The 17,166-nt window shown below is 42.0% G+C and overlaps 1 protein-coding gene across 4 annotated transcripts in view; it reads right to left on the bottom strand.

Moving 5' to 3' along the window:
• tex2 (testis expressed 2) overlaps positions 1-15,182 on the bottom strand; it is a 30,791-nt gene extending 15,609 nt beyond the window's left edge. The window contains exons 1-3 of one of the 4 annotated variants that reach the window (XM_068718619.1): positions 14,523-15,182; positions 13,841-13,965; positions 13,507-13,571 (exon numbers count right to left, since the gene is read on the bottom strand). The gene's annotated coding sequence lies outside the window, so the exon portion shown is untranslated. Of the gene's footprint in view, positions 1-7,279; positions 7,492-13,506; positions 13,572-13,840; positions 13,966-14,522 lie in introns of those variants that run through there. The other 3 variants (XM_068718618.1, XM_068718620.1, XM_068718621.1) reach the window with 3 other exon arrangements.
• Positions 15,183-17,166: the final 1,984 nt, after the last annotated feature.

The raw sequence follows: 17,166 nt of genomic DNA, 5'->3' as shown, positions 1-17,166 counted from the left end.
ATGCTATGAATGTAGCTGCTGCTGGATATGGTGATAAATGAGAGCTGTGAGATTGAACCAAAACAGTTTAGTTGCGATCCATAAAACCAAAACAATGAGCTGAAAGATACTAAAATGCTCTTTATAACTGGGGGGAACTGATTCTCGGTGGGTGACATCCTTCACATTACACAAAACCATTTAACTCTTTGTTCATATAAAAATACAAATTAGTGCAGCTTTAAACTGATGTGGTAAATTTAAACTGATGATCCTCAAAATGCAATGCTTTCAATCAACAACAAAAAAAGGTATTTTTATTCATTTATATTAATAGCTAGAATATTGTTCTGATACTGCTCATTTCATTTCTTGTGTCTGTCATTTAGTTCTTAAATTGAATCTTTTACTGAGGCTATAACTGTCATGTATTGCATTATTTCTGTGCTTTACAGGATCGTAAAAAGCATAAACATATACATAAATATAACAAACCCTCCTTCCCCCACCCACACATAACAATATGCAGGACATAATCACACAACAAAGCAGCCGTTAGGCTCTAGTGATCACAGGAACAAGGCCTCTATTATTGAGTCCCAACACAGCGGAACCACAGTCATCCATCATGCAGTGATTTCACTGAATGAGGCCTCAAGTTGTTATTGAGTTATTGTGCCTGTTTGTTCTTCCACATCGCATTGAGTCCATCATCCCTGGTTAGCATTATCAAACAGGCAGGGCAAAACAAGCACACACAGAAAGACACACACACACACACACACACACACACACACACACACACACACACACACACACACACACACACACACACACACACACACACACACACACACACACACACAGTCACTCTGCACGGTTGATAGAATTGTCCCGTAATGAAAGGAGGAGAGAAACTACAGAGCAGTTAGCTTGTGTGATTGTCTGCATTTCTGAGAAAGCCCCAATGTCCCTCGGGGCTCTCTGGTTGGCACTGCATCTCCAGAGATTGTATTTGCTGGGATGGAATAACAGAGCATTTGACTTTCCCAGCCAGCCTTTCAGTTGGCTGTGCTACAGTGGGTTCTGTGTCCGTGTGTTGCTTCTGCCACGGCCGTGCTCGGGGGGGGCAAGGCAGATCGAATGAAAACAAGGAAAGAGAGAGACGGAAAAGAGAGAGCCACAAAAAGGAAGAAAGATGGAGAGCCATGGGGGGTCTGTAGAGGCTGCAGACGACCTTTCAGAGACAAGCTTGTATTTGAAGTGGGATTCACTTAAAGAACGCAGAGACAGAGAGAGAAAATGGGGAGGATGACACAGACGAGAGAGTGGTGGAAGAGGGGAGAGGAGGGAGGAGACAAATGAGTGGGGAGACAGAGCCGTGGAGATGGAAGTGGGTGCTGTCGTCATAGAAGCCTGAAGGACGGATTAAAGCATTGTGGAGGTCGACAGGGTGAGCAGAGAACGATGGTTCCACATTTTCCTGGAGACAGGTTTTAGGAGCATGTAGCTGAGAGACACCGAATCATGCAAATGCCACACCACTGATGAATAAACCTCATATTCTAAAATGTTAGGTACTGGTGTGTTCCGTTTGTGTCCTTAATGTCCACATGCATGCACAACTGAAAAGGCAAGACAATGATTTTGATCGAAAAATGAATCAGCAACCTTTGATCATCATTTTTTGATTATGCCAAATATTTACTCCAGTTTCTTAAACACAATTTTTTTTTGCCTTTCTATCATAATTCATAGCAACTGAAGGATAATCTTAAATAAGGTGCTGGAAGTACCAACAATCTCAAACTGATAGAATAGATATCCGCACATAGACCTCTGCAGAGTCTACTGTATTTAAGCTTTTGGTCTAAAGGACCTTCATCAGAGCATACAGTGTTCAGCTGGAATGTTGTGATGTTTTTCATATAGACTATACGATAATCAGTTAATCAAGAAAGTAATCACCAGATTAATTGATAGTGAAAATAATTGTTAGTTGAAGTCCCACGTTGGTTATAAAAAAATGTTTAAATTGTCTTTGCTCTCTACATTACGCTACATTGGGATGAAAAGATACCTTTTTTGTAGATACTATGTTATTTCCTTGTACAGTTCAATACAGTTAATTAAAGCTACTTTGGGAAACTTTCATTTTGTGTTGACTTCGATAGCAGAAGCCGAGGGAGCTGCGAGGCGAAGCTCAAACTGCAGGTCGGAGGTGGCAACAAAGCCGGATCAGGGTCAGTCAGCAGTGGGCCGATTGCTGCCGGTGGACCCGCTAGAGTCTGAACTGTGTGCAGTAAATAGTTTGATCTGATTTCATCGGCCCCGATGACAAGCATTGAGAATATAGAACTAGCTAATCCTCTCGCTGATGGTCTCGTATGCTTATGTGGGTCATATAGAGGCATTAGAATTAAATTGAAACTGTTTTATAACCATTTAAAAGTTACTTGTAGCAACTTCAAAACGTTTTTTTTACATTCATCATTCATTTGAATGAATGTGGCTCATATACAGCCCAACAAATCGTAGCCTATATGAGAGCTAAAACATAGATGACATACCTGAAACAGGTTGTCATCAGGTTTCAGGTTGAATAAAGTGCAACCTGCACAATGCTTGCTGACACACAGTTCCGTCCTCTCCTCGGTGCACCACTGCCATTAAAAAGCCCTGTGTTTGTTTTAGCCGCTTCTGGAGGAGGATGAGGAGAGGAGTCTGGCACTGAGACTCATCCAATTAATCAAGGCAAGCAGGGCCACTCTAATCAGCTAAGGCCAGCCCCCCCCGGGAGAGAAGAGAGGAGGGGAGGGGGGTTAAAAGCAGCAGGGTGTAAGAAAGATATAAGAGGGGGAACAGAAAGTAGAGAAAGAACAGTGATGCAAAGTAAACACAGGGGACCGGAGAGAAAAGCAGAAAATACAATAGAATTTTTTTTTATATCTAAAAATAGATACATTTCCTTATCCACAATCTGTAATCCCTTCCTGCTTCAATTTAAAATACATTGACACCATTTGAATTTACATGTGTCTTCATAACTGGGCACAGAAGGGGAACAACGATGAGGATGAGTGGTGAAGAGGAGGGAGGTACAGAGTGGCTGCTGAGAGAGAGAGGAGATGTATTTATTTATTTTAACAGTTTGTGCCGCCTTCAGCATGAGTCTCTTTTTTCTCAGCTGAATGAACCACTGAGAAACCACCAATTTACTCCATTTTTGAAGAGCCAAGAAGCACGCTTAATTGATTTAACACCTCCAGCTGCTCAAAAAGCAGCATTTCTTTATTTTCCACTTGTTTTATTCCTGCTAGCTGATACCCTGAATGTGACAGATGCTGCAGAAAATTCCATATGTGCCTTCTTTTCAGTCTCTCTTTCTTCCTTTTTTTGTTTGACGGAGTTTCACCGGGTTTCCCTCTCCTCTCTCTGCATGTGATGGATGAGTGGATACTTCTGGACTGTCACACACCCTAAAAAATATCAAGCCCTGAGGAGGCGTGTGGAGAGGTGAGGCTCCGCTGTCCTTTCACGACAGTCACACAACACCAGGGAGTATACGGTACGTTTTCACATTTAGAGATTATGGGTGTTGTTGTTAAAGTTAGAGTACGAAATGACAGGAAGTCAGGTAGAACATCTGCACAAGTGTTTTGAACTTTGGAAAGTTGGATGAGAAAGCTGGATACTTGATACTGTACGGTAAAGTAGGAGGCTACAGCCAGAACCCAGTTAGCTTAGCACGGAGACTGGAAAGAAGCCAGACTGGTTCACAACCCTGAACTAAGTTTTTATAAGGCATCAGCATGAAGAATGGGAAAACTGTGGGTCCTGACACTCAGTATGCAACAAGCATTTTGTCCAAATTTCAGTTTAAGGCCGACTCTTTCTGTAAGTTAAGCTAAAGCATGCGGGTTAGGGTTAAGTATGCGGAAGTGCCAAAAAGTTCATCAAAAGGCCACTAGAGGTTGGCTCCAAAAGCGAGTCCATCTTCATAGACCCCCATGTTAAAATGCCCAACTTGCCCAGCAGAAATTAACATTTTCACAGCTTGGAAAAAAAAAAAGTTTGGTCTCTCAAACTAATATTCCCGTTCATGACGACTGTAAGGTGTGAATTATTTATACAACTCCCCCGTTTAAATGATATCAATGAAATCTGATGTTTTTAGCTGCTACAGGCATTATGTTTGTTTGTTTCAGTCCTTGGTTGCATATTGTGGCGCCAATCGTTTCCCCCCTGCAGTGGGTGTGGTTTTCAGAGTATGACACGTTGTGCATTACGTCTCTATAATCAATAGGTCATGCTCAATACCTGCATAAGAGGTCATGTCTATTGATTATAAATAAATTGTAACATTGGTATGTGAGACTTTGCTTCCTTCTGTATGAATCACAGGTCGACCTCATTGAATTAATAGAGAGAGGGAGGTGAAAGCAGTGAGAGAAAGAGACGAAATGGGAGACTAAATGAACATTATACATACAAACGTCCATAAAAAGGTACATTAAAAGAGTCCTGCAGCAATTTAGCATTGAACTCCTAACATAGTCTGACTCACGATGTCAAAAAAAAAAAAAAAAAGATGCAGAAGAAGCATTTTTATCTTTGTTATTCTTCCATCTCTAAGTCTGGTGCCTACATTACCAACAATAAAACAGATTGGTTTGAAGTCTTGGGTGTGTTATGGCAGTAGCTAATGTAGCCTCAAGCTGCTAGCCTCAAACTGAGATGACTCAAGTGCCACCAGTTGAGTCATCTTTATCAGACATCACGCAGCTTCCTCTGGAGCCACTAAAGGCTTCATACAGCTTTTTCTCCCACATATGAGGTAGTAATCCCCAACACCTTTTAGCACAGAATGGCTGCAATATCTCTGTATTTATGTGGTGCATTGTAAGTCATGGATCAACACCAATGACTCAACAGTTACTTCAGCAGTTTCTGAGCTTTTTGGCTTTTAAAAACCCACTTTTCAAGCCTCTGATGGAAATAACACATCCACATCTTTGCAATGACGAAGACAATGTGGGCTGCAGATTATTTGCATCATAATATATTTTGTGGGTGTCTGTTGGATTCCTGCTTACTGTATTTGTTCAATTGAGAACTTCACCATTATGTCCAGTTCAGGCCACCGTAATCTGTGCCAGACCCAAACTACTGAATAATTCTCTTTAAGTAACGGGGTGCTGATGCGATTGGATGCGTCAGCGGGTGTCGAGGACAGACCGACGTGACCTCGGCTGAAGGATGTTGAGTTAGCGTGCCAAGTTTCCACAGAAGGAAGATCAAACAGAAAAGTAAAATGAGGAAAAAGAAATGAAGACCGGCGTCAGAAGCATACTGAGCAGATGACTGTGTGAAAAAATGGGGCAGGAGGAAAATGGAGAGCGAGTCGAGTAAGAAACAAGTCGGCGAGGCATTACAAAGGGTGGGTGACAGCGGGGAGATAGATCGGGTGAGACAGAGAGACTCAAGATGAACACAGGATGCACACACACACACACACACACACACACACACACACACACACAGAAAGAGAGAGGCTGATGGAGCAGTCGATTGTCACTAACAGCCTAGAGATGCACACATGCACTCACTAACAAGCACACACACACACAAATTAGCTCCTTAGTCACATGAAATGTGCAGTTGCCTGGATGTGTACGAATGCAAACAAAAGTGACACAAAAGGCAGGGTGGGGGTGGAGGGGGCAGGTAATAAGCAGAGAGCACCTAAAGCAGGTAGAGAGAGAGAGAAATAGAAAAAGACACAAAGGCTGAGGAGGGTCCTTTGTCACACAGCAGAGAGCCTGGAGGTTAACACAACACAGGCCTTTTTTAACGCTCCACTGCTCTCTCCAGGGAACACTGGTCCCTGTCATCACCAGCACCCTGGTTATACCACATACACATGCAGTGTCGCATACTTATATCTTTATAAATGTACCGTATGCTTATGAAGTAATGCAGGGGGGGATGGCAATACGAGTTTTACAATGAGACAAGACAGGAACATAAACAAGGGGCACTGCAGAAAGAAGAGCTAAACATGGGTTTCAAAGTTCATTGCCACATAATCTAAGGCCGCACTACACCCTCTTTAACTTACCACAGAAGTCAAAGAAACTCACACCTGACTGACCGCAAGGAAGCAAACACAAGCAGCCGTTCTTAAAATAGCTCTGCGAGGCTGTCGAGGGGTTCGTCCCACAACACCTGGCTGGCCACTTAAAGCTGGATGGAGGAATAAAGGGCATGGAGAAAAGAAACGGTAAGGAAAGGAAAGAGCCTCAAGGGAGATCAATGACTTTCTAGGCACAAAGTTTTGGGCAGGACTGCTCTTTCCACAGCAGACACACAAGCCAGAGCTCATTGAGGTTTGACCAAACGTAGGATGACAAGATTAGGGCTGCACCTAGTGATTACTTTCATGATGATTTAAAGTGAGAATTGCTATTCTATTGATCAATTAATTCTATAAAATGTCAGAAAATAGGGGAAAGTGATCACAGTTTCCCAGAGCTTGTTTTACCTGACCAACAGTCCAAAAACTAAAATATATTAATTTAACTGAAAAAGAAGACGTTTGACACTTGAGAAACTGGAACCAGTAAACTGTTGCCACTTAAAATGGATTTTCGGTTTGTAAAATCATTGCCACTAAATGTTTTACTAATTGCCAATTGACTTATCTTATCAGCTCCATTCAATATAATTGAATATCAATACAAAACAAATGCAACTTTTCATTGATCTCTAATATTAAATGCTGTTTGCCTTGGATAAAGAATGATTAATATAAAATGCAAAAAAACATTAAAATTAAAAATTTTGATGGAGCTGCTCCAGTAGGGGACCTCCATCATTACATATAGACATACTGTATGTGTATATATATATATATATATATATATATATATATATATATATATATATATATATATATATATATATATATATATATATATATATATATATATACACACACATATTGAGCAACACTGACACCATTTCTGTGTGATGTGTCAATAAGCCTGTTAAAACAATAGAATTGCGTAACAGCAACAGACCTCAAACCTCCAAATGCACAAGAACACACAAACTGTGCGCACACAGAGCGCTGCTCCAGCGTCTGAGCACATCGACTGACAGCACCATGCGCAGCATCACAGGAAACACTGAGCGGAGGTTTTTGACGGCGAGCACCGCTGCTCTGAATCTCGTAACGAAAGGAGAATTAAAAAACAACAACAATAAAACAACAGCCAGAGAGATAAAGAGCACTCACGCAGCTCTGCTGGATCAAACCGGTTTTCTTCACGTCTCCGTCTCTAACCCAGAATCCACCGTCAACACGCCAAACATCAAAACCTCGCCATGCAGATCATCTGGTGGTTGCCATGCCAACAGTGAAGCTTTCATCTTGTTCCGCACTTATCCCCGCGTCCTTTTGTTTGTTCGAGGCAGCTCCTCCTCACTGTATAACCCTGGTCTCCTCGGAGTGTGTGAAGTGTTTGTTCAAATCTTCAGTGACGGTTCTCAGTGTGTGTGTGTGTGTGTGTGTGTGTGTGTGTGTGTGTGTGTGTGTGTGTGTAGGATGCGTAGGCACTAAACCAAAGCACCAAAGAGAATGGAAGAAGCTTAGATCTACCTTTTTGAGGCGAGAGAAAGACAAGAGAGAAAGTGTGTTTGTTCATCCTTTAGCTGTACTGGGGAACGCCTTCTCACAGACAAAAAGAGTGCCTGATCAATTAATGACCTCTAATTATGGCTGATCAATACTCTTTCTCCTGACATCTTCAGCTGTTGACTCTCCTTCTCTGTGAGACATAAACACACTTGTTTCATTACAAGCTGCTGAATCGCCCAGGTGCATGGCACCATACGGGTTTAACACTCTGCTTCGATAATTAGTGGATTTGCATCGAATATCGATGTCTTTGTCTGGTACCGACTAACCCGATCAAAGAGATCAAAAGATGGAGGAACGCGCAGCCCTGACTGAACACACACAAACACACGGGCATCCAAATGTATTAAGCAATTTATAATCTGTGTAAAAGCTGCTTGACAGCCCGCAAACAGCCGGAGGGTTTGGTATTAGTCATAATCCAGCCTTTTACATGATGAATGGAGTGATGGAGGGAGGGAGGCGTGGGGGGCAGAGACAGAGGAAAGAAAATCAACAGCGAGTGTATTGACATTAGAAATGTTGTTTTGCTTTCAGCCAGTATGAACAACAGGAGTAAGCGGGCCGTGTTACTTTCAGTGGTGCCGTTTTTCAGAATTGAGAGAGTGCAGGGAATACTGTGCAGTAATCGAGAGCCATCGTAGACAGACTGTGAAATTGAGGATGTAGAGATGATAGCCTGAGGCTAATAAGAGAAGAAAGTAAAAGAATCTTGTGAAATTAGTATTCACGGATCGCTATATGAAGTTGTTGCAAGCTCTCATGATGTTAACACAAAAGAAACCTGTTAAATTAAAGTACATTTATGCTTGTGCACTGTATTTACCTCCTGCTAAATTTCTAGAAGCAGCACTGTCATCCAGAGCAACATCATTAGAAGATTCGAGGCTGCTGAAAGCAGCTCAAAATATACCCCGTTTTTGACAGTGATGTGCCACACAATAGATGCATCAGCACAGACACTGAGCAGAATTAGCGTATGAGTTACATGAAATGACAAAGGGTGTAATTTAACAGCGGCTCTGCGTGTGGAAACCTGTAATCTTTGCTGTATCAAACTTTCTGCGTCTGTGATCTCAAAAGGCAGCAGTGCTGGTGGTAAGTAAGAGACAGATCCTTTCCTCCATCTTAAGAAGAACAACCATGAAACAAGTTGTCAGATAGCATCTTAGGGTCACTCAAGATAAGGCTGCACATGCAGAATCTCACGGAACCCAAACTTAAATGGATGCAACAGTATCATGTTAGCGTACACTTCAGCTGTCAACAAACGTATATAACTAGGAGGCAGTGACACTTTCCATACCTCAAGTGTCATATACTTCTGTGAATGAGAAATGCATAATTTCATAATCATATCTGAATCATCTGTGGTAAAAACAGGCTGATTGAGACAGTATAGTTTACACAACAATGTTATATTAAAACGATCCCATGAAAAGACAACAACAACAACCAACAATGTGTCCGTCCATCTCTCAACACTTTCTGACTAACCGGTCTGTGGCACTCAGCTACAAGCCCATTGGTTCCTACTGAAGGTGTAAATCTTTAAAACAATTATCTAGTTCTGGAAATCCCAAGTTTCATCACGATATGATATTAAATAGACTCTTGGAAACACTAAGTCGGCCACAAAACAATTTCATTGGATTCAGTTCAGGGGCCTGTGATCAATATCAGACAACATTTTATGGATGTTTAAACACAATCACAATTAAAGCTGCGAGGCCCCTCGCATCCTCCCGCACGTCGGGGGTGCCGGCGGGGACTCTGGACTCTGTGAACGTCCGCAACTGTTGGACAGCGTGCCCACGAGTCGGAATTTTTTTCCGCGCGTGGACTGCCTGCAGCTGGAAATGATGCTTTGCAAATAGTCCACCGCGTCCTGCATTCGCTGTGTGGTGCTACAGGACACGCGCAAACATGCATTATGTTGCTCTATATCAAGTGTAACCCACATCTTGTAAAAGTCATGTAAATCGGATGCCGTTTGTCAGAAAACACAGATTTCCTTTCGCCAGCAGGTGGAACTGTAAGTATTTGTGAAAATTAGCTTGTAGACATCCTCAGGCCATGAGTGTTATCAAGCATGGGAAGTTTAGGACCGTTTGGAACAAGTCCGGATGAGTTACATCAGCTTTTTTGATGGGGAATCACGTAAAGTAGCCGCCCGCTACGGCTAAGCCATTCAACCAAACGTAAAGCTTTTAATCATTTTTAATCACAAAGGTTCTCAGTAGGCTACTGACCAAATTTGAAGAGAATCAGACAAATTCCCTAGGAGGAGTTCGTTAAAGTATAGCGACTACAAATGGACAAAAATCTATCAAAAAATGACACAAAAATCTAAATTGCCAACTTCCGGTATGGTTTAGAGCATGGCCCCAAGAGACTTTTCATGAATGAAGGTGATGCAAGTATCAACCACACTGGCCAAACTTCTGATTTACGTGACGGCCATGTAGGGATTGTTTTCCTGGATTCTTCTTCAAATGTTGGTACCTCTTGGGCCCTGGGCCTATTTTTAGGCCTCTGCTCGAAAATTGCATAACCATACTAAAATGAGCATAGTTTTGCAACTGCAAGGGCTATTTTAATAGTTTTGGTAGTAAAATAAAGGGAACACTTGTGATATTTGTTCAGATGTGTAATTATCAGTATATATGTTACTGGTTAAGACTAAATTAAGATGAGACACAGCACAAACTGAAAACTTTCATTTTCGCCTAAAAAAGGAATGATGAAGCTGCAAGCTTTAAACCTCTCCCAGATCATAGCACAATATGTTAAGAGTCTCTCTGCAAATTTTTACTTGATTTTTTTACTGATAAAGTGAAGCATTCAAAAGTTAGAGAGGTTTTAGTACAGAGAGGTCAGACGAGGTCAGCCAAAATGTAATCTTGTTCCAGCTGTTCCATTGTAATTTTATATACTATATAATTATATATTTCACTTCTTTTATCACTAATAGTGTTCAACCTATCCAAATACAGCAGTTTGGCATCATTTTGAGAGCCTAAATCCTATCTGAGCTTGTTTATATGGGACTTTATCATCTGATTACCAGTTTTTTTCTCCTCCAGGGTGAATTAGAATTTCAATAGGGCCTTCGCGGCCCGACGTTGTCGGTTGCTCGGGCCCTAATCATACATTTATATAAACTCACAAAAAGCTACTAAAATATGATTTGACAATTTTATCACGGGGCTCTGTAGGAAGAAGCTTGCCATGGGAATTTCAAAGTAAAGGCGTATCTTAAAGATGATGATATTTATCGATGTGTTCACTTTGCACAGATGATATTGGATCGTTGATCATTGAATTGATATATCTTTCAACATCAATGGACAATGGAGCGCTACGGCATTTCAGAATAAGATATATCAGGCTTTGGCTACACAGACATAATAACAACAATATTGTCTGTTTAACTAATTGTTGGTTTTGGTTTGGCACGGGTGAAGTGTACCTCTGGCTTGCACAGTGGGTGCGTTACAAGTGTGTATTCAGTGTGTAGGTCAAATCTCTGTTTTTGATCTACTCAACAAAGACTTCCTCCCTTCTCTCTAACGTTAACTTCCTGTTTGGCAAGACAGCCGCAATAAGAGGAAAGCACCACCCATTTCTCTCTCGCTCTCTCTCTCTCTCTCGCCCTCTCTTTCTCTCTCTAGAGAAAGCACAAACAGATGTATCTCCAACAGAAATACTTAGCTAAACAGCTTTTTCTAGTATAGCTCAGCTGTTGAGTTGACCATGTGCTTTCGTCAGTGTGCCTTTACTGAATTCATATCCTGGTCAATAGCTGGTCAGCGAATGCGCACACACACACACACACAGCCATGGCCCAGTGACCCTTGATGCTGCTCGTCACATTGACTTGGCTTTCAATTTAACACTGAGCGTGTGGATATGGAGCATGAACATAACATATGTGTGAATGCATTCATGCATGTGAGTGTCCTTTCACGTCAAAACAGTGCTGTGTGTGTCAGTTATCTCGCACACAAATCCATAAGCAAAGTCACGCTTGTTGCAGCATCAGTATCGCAGAACTCAGACCACACTGACACTACATGGCCAAAAGTATGTGGACACCAATAAGTGCTTTGGATATCGACCGATACCGAGTATCGATCCAATACCAGTGTTTAATTAATAATCTGTATGCCTCACTGTGTGGAAGTGACTGGGTGTAACAAATACAAACACAGATATAAATGTACTGAATTGTTATATATTAAAATAATGGTATCCAACCAAAGGTATATCAAAAGATGTGTCGTCATACTTTTGGCCCAAGAGTACCTGCAGCTCAGTCAGAGCAGTTGAAACACCTCAAGTCAACGCTGGTGTTGCTATGGCTCTTAACAACTTTGCTAAAGGCTGGCTCTGCCCTTCATCTTATCGTGTGATGATCCACTTTCAACCTCAGAACCAAACTCCTGTCTGGGGAGCCAGATGTCTGCAACAGTATGACAACTCATTCATTTCTATATTGATAAGGAGAAGTTGAGGTCTAACAAGATTAGCTGGAACACGCAATATTCTCTCAACTTCACGTCTCCAAACAGAAACAACACACACATCCCATTCTTTAGTCTAATTCATCCTCCAGCGTATCTCTTAGAGTTCATATAAACATTGTTTCATCTGGCTCACTTTTGTATCAGTTGACGTCCTACCTGAGTAGGAGGAATACCCCTGGTGATTGCTATTGTAGAAATCTGATATACAGTGAGCTTCAGGGGCTACCTCTTGCATCTTCCTCTCGAACATATCGCTACAAACATTGGAGGGCTTATTTCCCTATCTTCTACTGAGGGTGCACTTTCAATCACTCTGCTTGACCATCTGGCTCTGACCACACTTGTGTCCCTTGTTTCTGAAGAGCAGTTAACAGGCAGAACTCTCAGACTCATTACAAATCCAGGTTTGAACTTTGAGTGTCACATACAGTGTCGTTGAAGCTTAGGTAACACTGGAGAAAGTAGCCTTAATTTAATAAAGAAAGTAGTTTTTAATTATCCAACCAAAAATCCCAGCCTGATGCTGCTAGCTCTTTTCCAATGAAGGTAGCTAGCAGCACTAGATCCAAAAGTTGCTAAATCTAGGGAGAAAGTCGCCAAATCGGCAACACTGACAGCCCGTCTACCTTCAGGCCTCCTTCTGAAAGCCACTCCCACAAAATGATCATTATGAACATAAACAAACAACGCTATTGTTAGTACTCACAGCTCTTAAGCTAGCAGCTTGTGCAATGAATGCACGGGCAGAGTGTGCACAGGTAGGCAGACAGGTAGGGGTCTTATCCTATCACATCGACTTCTTTAGCTTTATACACACACACACACACACACACACCTTCTTTGTTCATATTTTATACACAAACAAAAGCTTATTCAGGTGGTTCAGCTGCTACTGTTTGCTTTTACCCTCACAGCGATTTGTGTAATTAAGCCTAAGAAAGAGTATTCCCTGTCAACTTAGTGACACACACCCCCTTCATCTACCAACACACCTCAGTGTGGGAAATGTTGGTGTAATAAAAGCAGAATTAAAAAAATGTATACAGACGTAGTACGTCTTTGCATTCAGACGGAGTGACATGCACATATTAAAGATGTGGATGAGGTTTGGGGTTGAGTAAGAGAGGTCCAGATGAAGGAGACATAATTAGGGTGAGGTAAGTAAGTGAGGCAAGAATGTGAGGCAGGGAGCTGCTGTTCAAGGCCTTGGATCAATTCCAGCACTACAACCACCTCCCACCCACCCACACACACACAAACACACACACGGCCAAAGCAGGAGAGGAGAAGTCTCACCTTAAGATTTTAGAGGCATTCAATCTCCTCTTGCAGCACAGCCTGCAGTCATGGTGCTAACATGCCTAGAAAAACAGAGACAGACACATTTGTTTAATGGTTAACGCACAACTGCTGTCATCTACTCTCAAAACCAGCCACGGTTTGTTTCCCTGTGAATTAACAACAGATGTTAGCTAATGTTGTGAACGTGTGTCTTGCATGAAACAGCCACAACATCAGATTTAAATGGGACACAAGTGGAAGGCGATAAGAGGAAAAAAAAACAAGGTCAGTGTCAAGCAAAACTCCTACAATTATTTCCACATAATAAAGAACATATTTAATCACACACCTGTATTAAAAGCCACACTACTACTCCTTCAGAAACCGGTTCACAGGAGGATGCTGAGCAGGAAACTCCCTCTATACTATCCGACAGGCATAAGCAACGTTATCCAGGCCTACGGTGGTCCATCCCTGGAATAAAGAGGGGGATTTGGCTTTATTAGGTAACACACAGATAAAAGTCTGGGGTGATCGATGACGTCCTGTGTGGCTGTGATGCTGTGGCCTGCTACTGGAAGGGGGACCAAGAGGAGAGGGATGAGCAGCTCATGTAGACCTGTACAGTTCACAGCAGGCTACCATAAAGAGCCACAGATCCATCGGCCGCCTGCCTACACAGTGCATTAAAACTACACGAGTCCACACAGCTGTGACAGACAACATTATCCAAACACGGAGGATCTTACAGCTGGAACAGGCACAGAAATGGCTTTAGGGAAGCACACACACCACAGTACACCGGGCCGTACACTGTAGCATCCTGACAGCTTCATTTCGCGTGGTGGCTGCTCATGCTTTTCTATTACAAACACTAAGAATCCAAAAATATTGAAAGCTACGGCTCCCGTGGCTCCATCCTGCCCCTTTGTCCTCCTCGGAGACTGCGCTGATTTACGGCTGTCACCCATGGACTTAACAGCTGATGCTCAAAACAAACGGGGGGGGGGGCAAAAAAAGGGTAAACGCACCTTTAATCTTACCGTAGTTATCGCATCTTCACTTGCAGGCCACTGGTCCGCTCTGCATCTAGGCTTTGAATCTGCGTAATGCGATGAGGATCCCTGCGTGGAGCGCGTTTTGTGTGCGGCGCCAGAGCCTGCGGAGGGACGGAGCGCGGCGGGCTGTCGATGGAGCTGGCTGGCCTGTGCACCCAGCGAGAGTCAGACAGACACTGATCTAACCCGATCCCCCCGCGCGGCTGCTTTTTTTTTTTTTTTTTTTTCTTGCCACAAATGCACGAGCTCGGGGCGTGTGTTATTTTGGTGAATGGGAGATAGTCAGCGCCACACCCCCCTTCTCTTTCACCATTTAGATGCTATTTACTGCCCATAGAAGCGTCCCATCGTCGGCACTCTGGTGATTCATATTTTATTGTGTTGCAGCAGGAGAGTGTGAATTGCGTCATGGCGTTGCAGCCTATGAGACGCGGATTCCCCTCCAGGAACAGCACTAACAAACTCGCTTTAATAACGGCTTACCAGACAAACGAGCAGTAGGTAAAAACACCACCGCTCAAATGAAAAATCAGGTTATCCTTCTCCAGATTGATGTCATTAAACAAAAATAAAACTATAAAGCAAAAACTGCAGACACAACCTACCCCTAGATCAGATCCACCAGGTGCACCGTGTTACAGCCGGCCAGTACATCCGAAATCCGGCCTGTTTATTCTGAGAATATTTACTTGAACAGGCTCCCACCTAGCGGGCTGAGGTGAGTATTGCATCCCCACTGAGAGCACAGAGGCGTCTGTATGCACAGCCACCTGTAAGATCTAGGTTATTATTACAGACCCTGATCAATCTGAGTGGCGAAGGGGTCCATCTAGTGGACACTGGTGCTTCAGCCACAACTAATACTACAGTAAACATGAAATATATCTGCTGACCAAAAATAAGGAACTTTTTTCCTTTTCTTTCTCATAATTTCCTTCTTAATCGTCACATAAAACACCTTGTTTTTTCTCCTAACGTGCTATAAAAAAAGCTTGCCTTGCTCTTTTCCTTATGTATTCACAATGTTTCCTATCAGCACCTTAAAATACAGGTGAGTTAGTAATTATTATGTTTTAAAGGCAATATTTATTCTTATTACATCTAACTGATAATTGTTTTCGACATCTTATAGGCAAATATTGCAGTTCATGTCTTGGTTTGGATAGTTATATTTGATGAGCTGACTTCAGAAATCTTTAAATAGAGCCTTTTGTATCACCATTTATTTTTGCAATATATATATTATAATATATATATTATATATATTATATATATATGTATATATATATATATATATATATATATATATATATACACACACAATGATATAGATGTATATATAATATGCATATATATACACACACATTTGTTAACAGGCAGGATGATTCATTGCAAAGCACCTGTAGACATGCAGAACCCTGCTGATACTGGGGAGGGCGTTGATGTCTGAGATATGGCTGAGCAGCACCACCTTCAGGACACACTGAGCACAGTCATATTTTAGATGTGATTCATGAACTATGGAAAGGGAGGTTGAATATCAAGATTTTTTTAAGGGAAGGAAGCTTTCACATTTTGTTGTCTGAGCCGGCAGTCAACCGTGGTGCAAGCAGGAGACTTTCCTGCTGTGAATGAAGACTTTCTATCCTTTCCTCACACCTTGTGAAGACGCCACGATCACATCCAAACGTCCCAAAAATCCTTTCCAGTAGAAGTTATTAAAATTAAAGAAATTATTGAGGAGATATATTGATTTTCAATAGTCATTCCTGACCTTGTAAACTGGGCAAACTCCATCTGTGTTATATGATGATGTGTCTTAATGTTGTTAATTGTGGTGTTGCTGATGTTGTTGTTGTTGTTGTTGTTGTATAATGAATATGTCATTGTGTTTTTGTACTACGGTGTTGATTTACTTAACGGAGTTTAAGTAAATCTGTTTTCTATTCTGTTTTCTGCTCAGGGACTACAGATGTAAATTAGCTTAAAGCTAACACTGGTACAGCTAAGACGCTGTGCACTGTCCCTGTCATTTAAATGAATAAATGACCGAACACTTTGTCACCTCGACATGTCGTTTGTGTTTTTGTTTTTTTTTCTATGTGAGAGAGAGAGATGTTTTCATACAACAAGTCATACTAAAATAAAGACAAGAGTACGATGAGGATGTCTACATAATGGGCACATCTTTATTCATCATCAACTGTCTCAGGGTCTTTGTCGTGTCCTTGAGGTGTCAAAAGTAAAGACAAATCAAGAAAAAGAAAGAAACTGGGTCAATTATCACTTATATAACGGGGGCTTGGTCTTTTTGTAAGGATTCGGTAGCTCCCTCTACCTCTCAAAACTTATCTAACAGTATGATTCACATCAAAGCACTCAGGACCCCTGCTGCTCAACTCAAAGGCCAGACGGCCCATCTCCACTCGGAAGCTCTAATAACCATCCCTTTATGAAGTTCAGAAAAAGCCACTCCTCAATGGATCACTGCATATGGCGGGCCAGGCTAATAGCTGGAAAAGTAGCACAGACCGCCACCTCGCTTGGACTCCTTTGAACTGAACCGTATGCAGATTGAACAGGGGGGGCGACCATATGCATGTTTCTGTGTGTATTT

This window comes from Cebidichthys violaceus, unplaced genomic scaffold (assembly GCF_023349555.1).
Source record: "Cebidichthys violaceus isolate CVI_PGR_0920_01 unplaced genomic scaffold, fCebVio1.0.p SCAF_23, whole genome shotgun sequence".
In the NCBI taxonomy this organism is placed as follows: Eukaryota; Metazoa; Chordata; class Actinopteri; order Perciformes; family Stichaeidae; genus Cebidichthys; species Cebidichthys violaceus.
The sequence above is the reverse complement of the archived record's forward strand: the minus strand, read 5'-3'. Positions and strand labels throughout refer to the sequence as shown.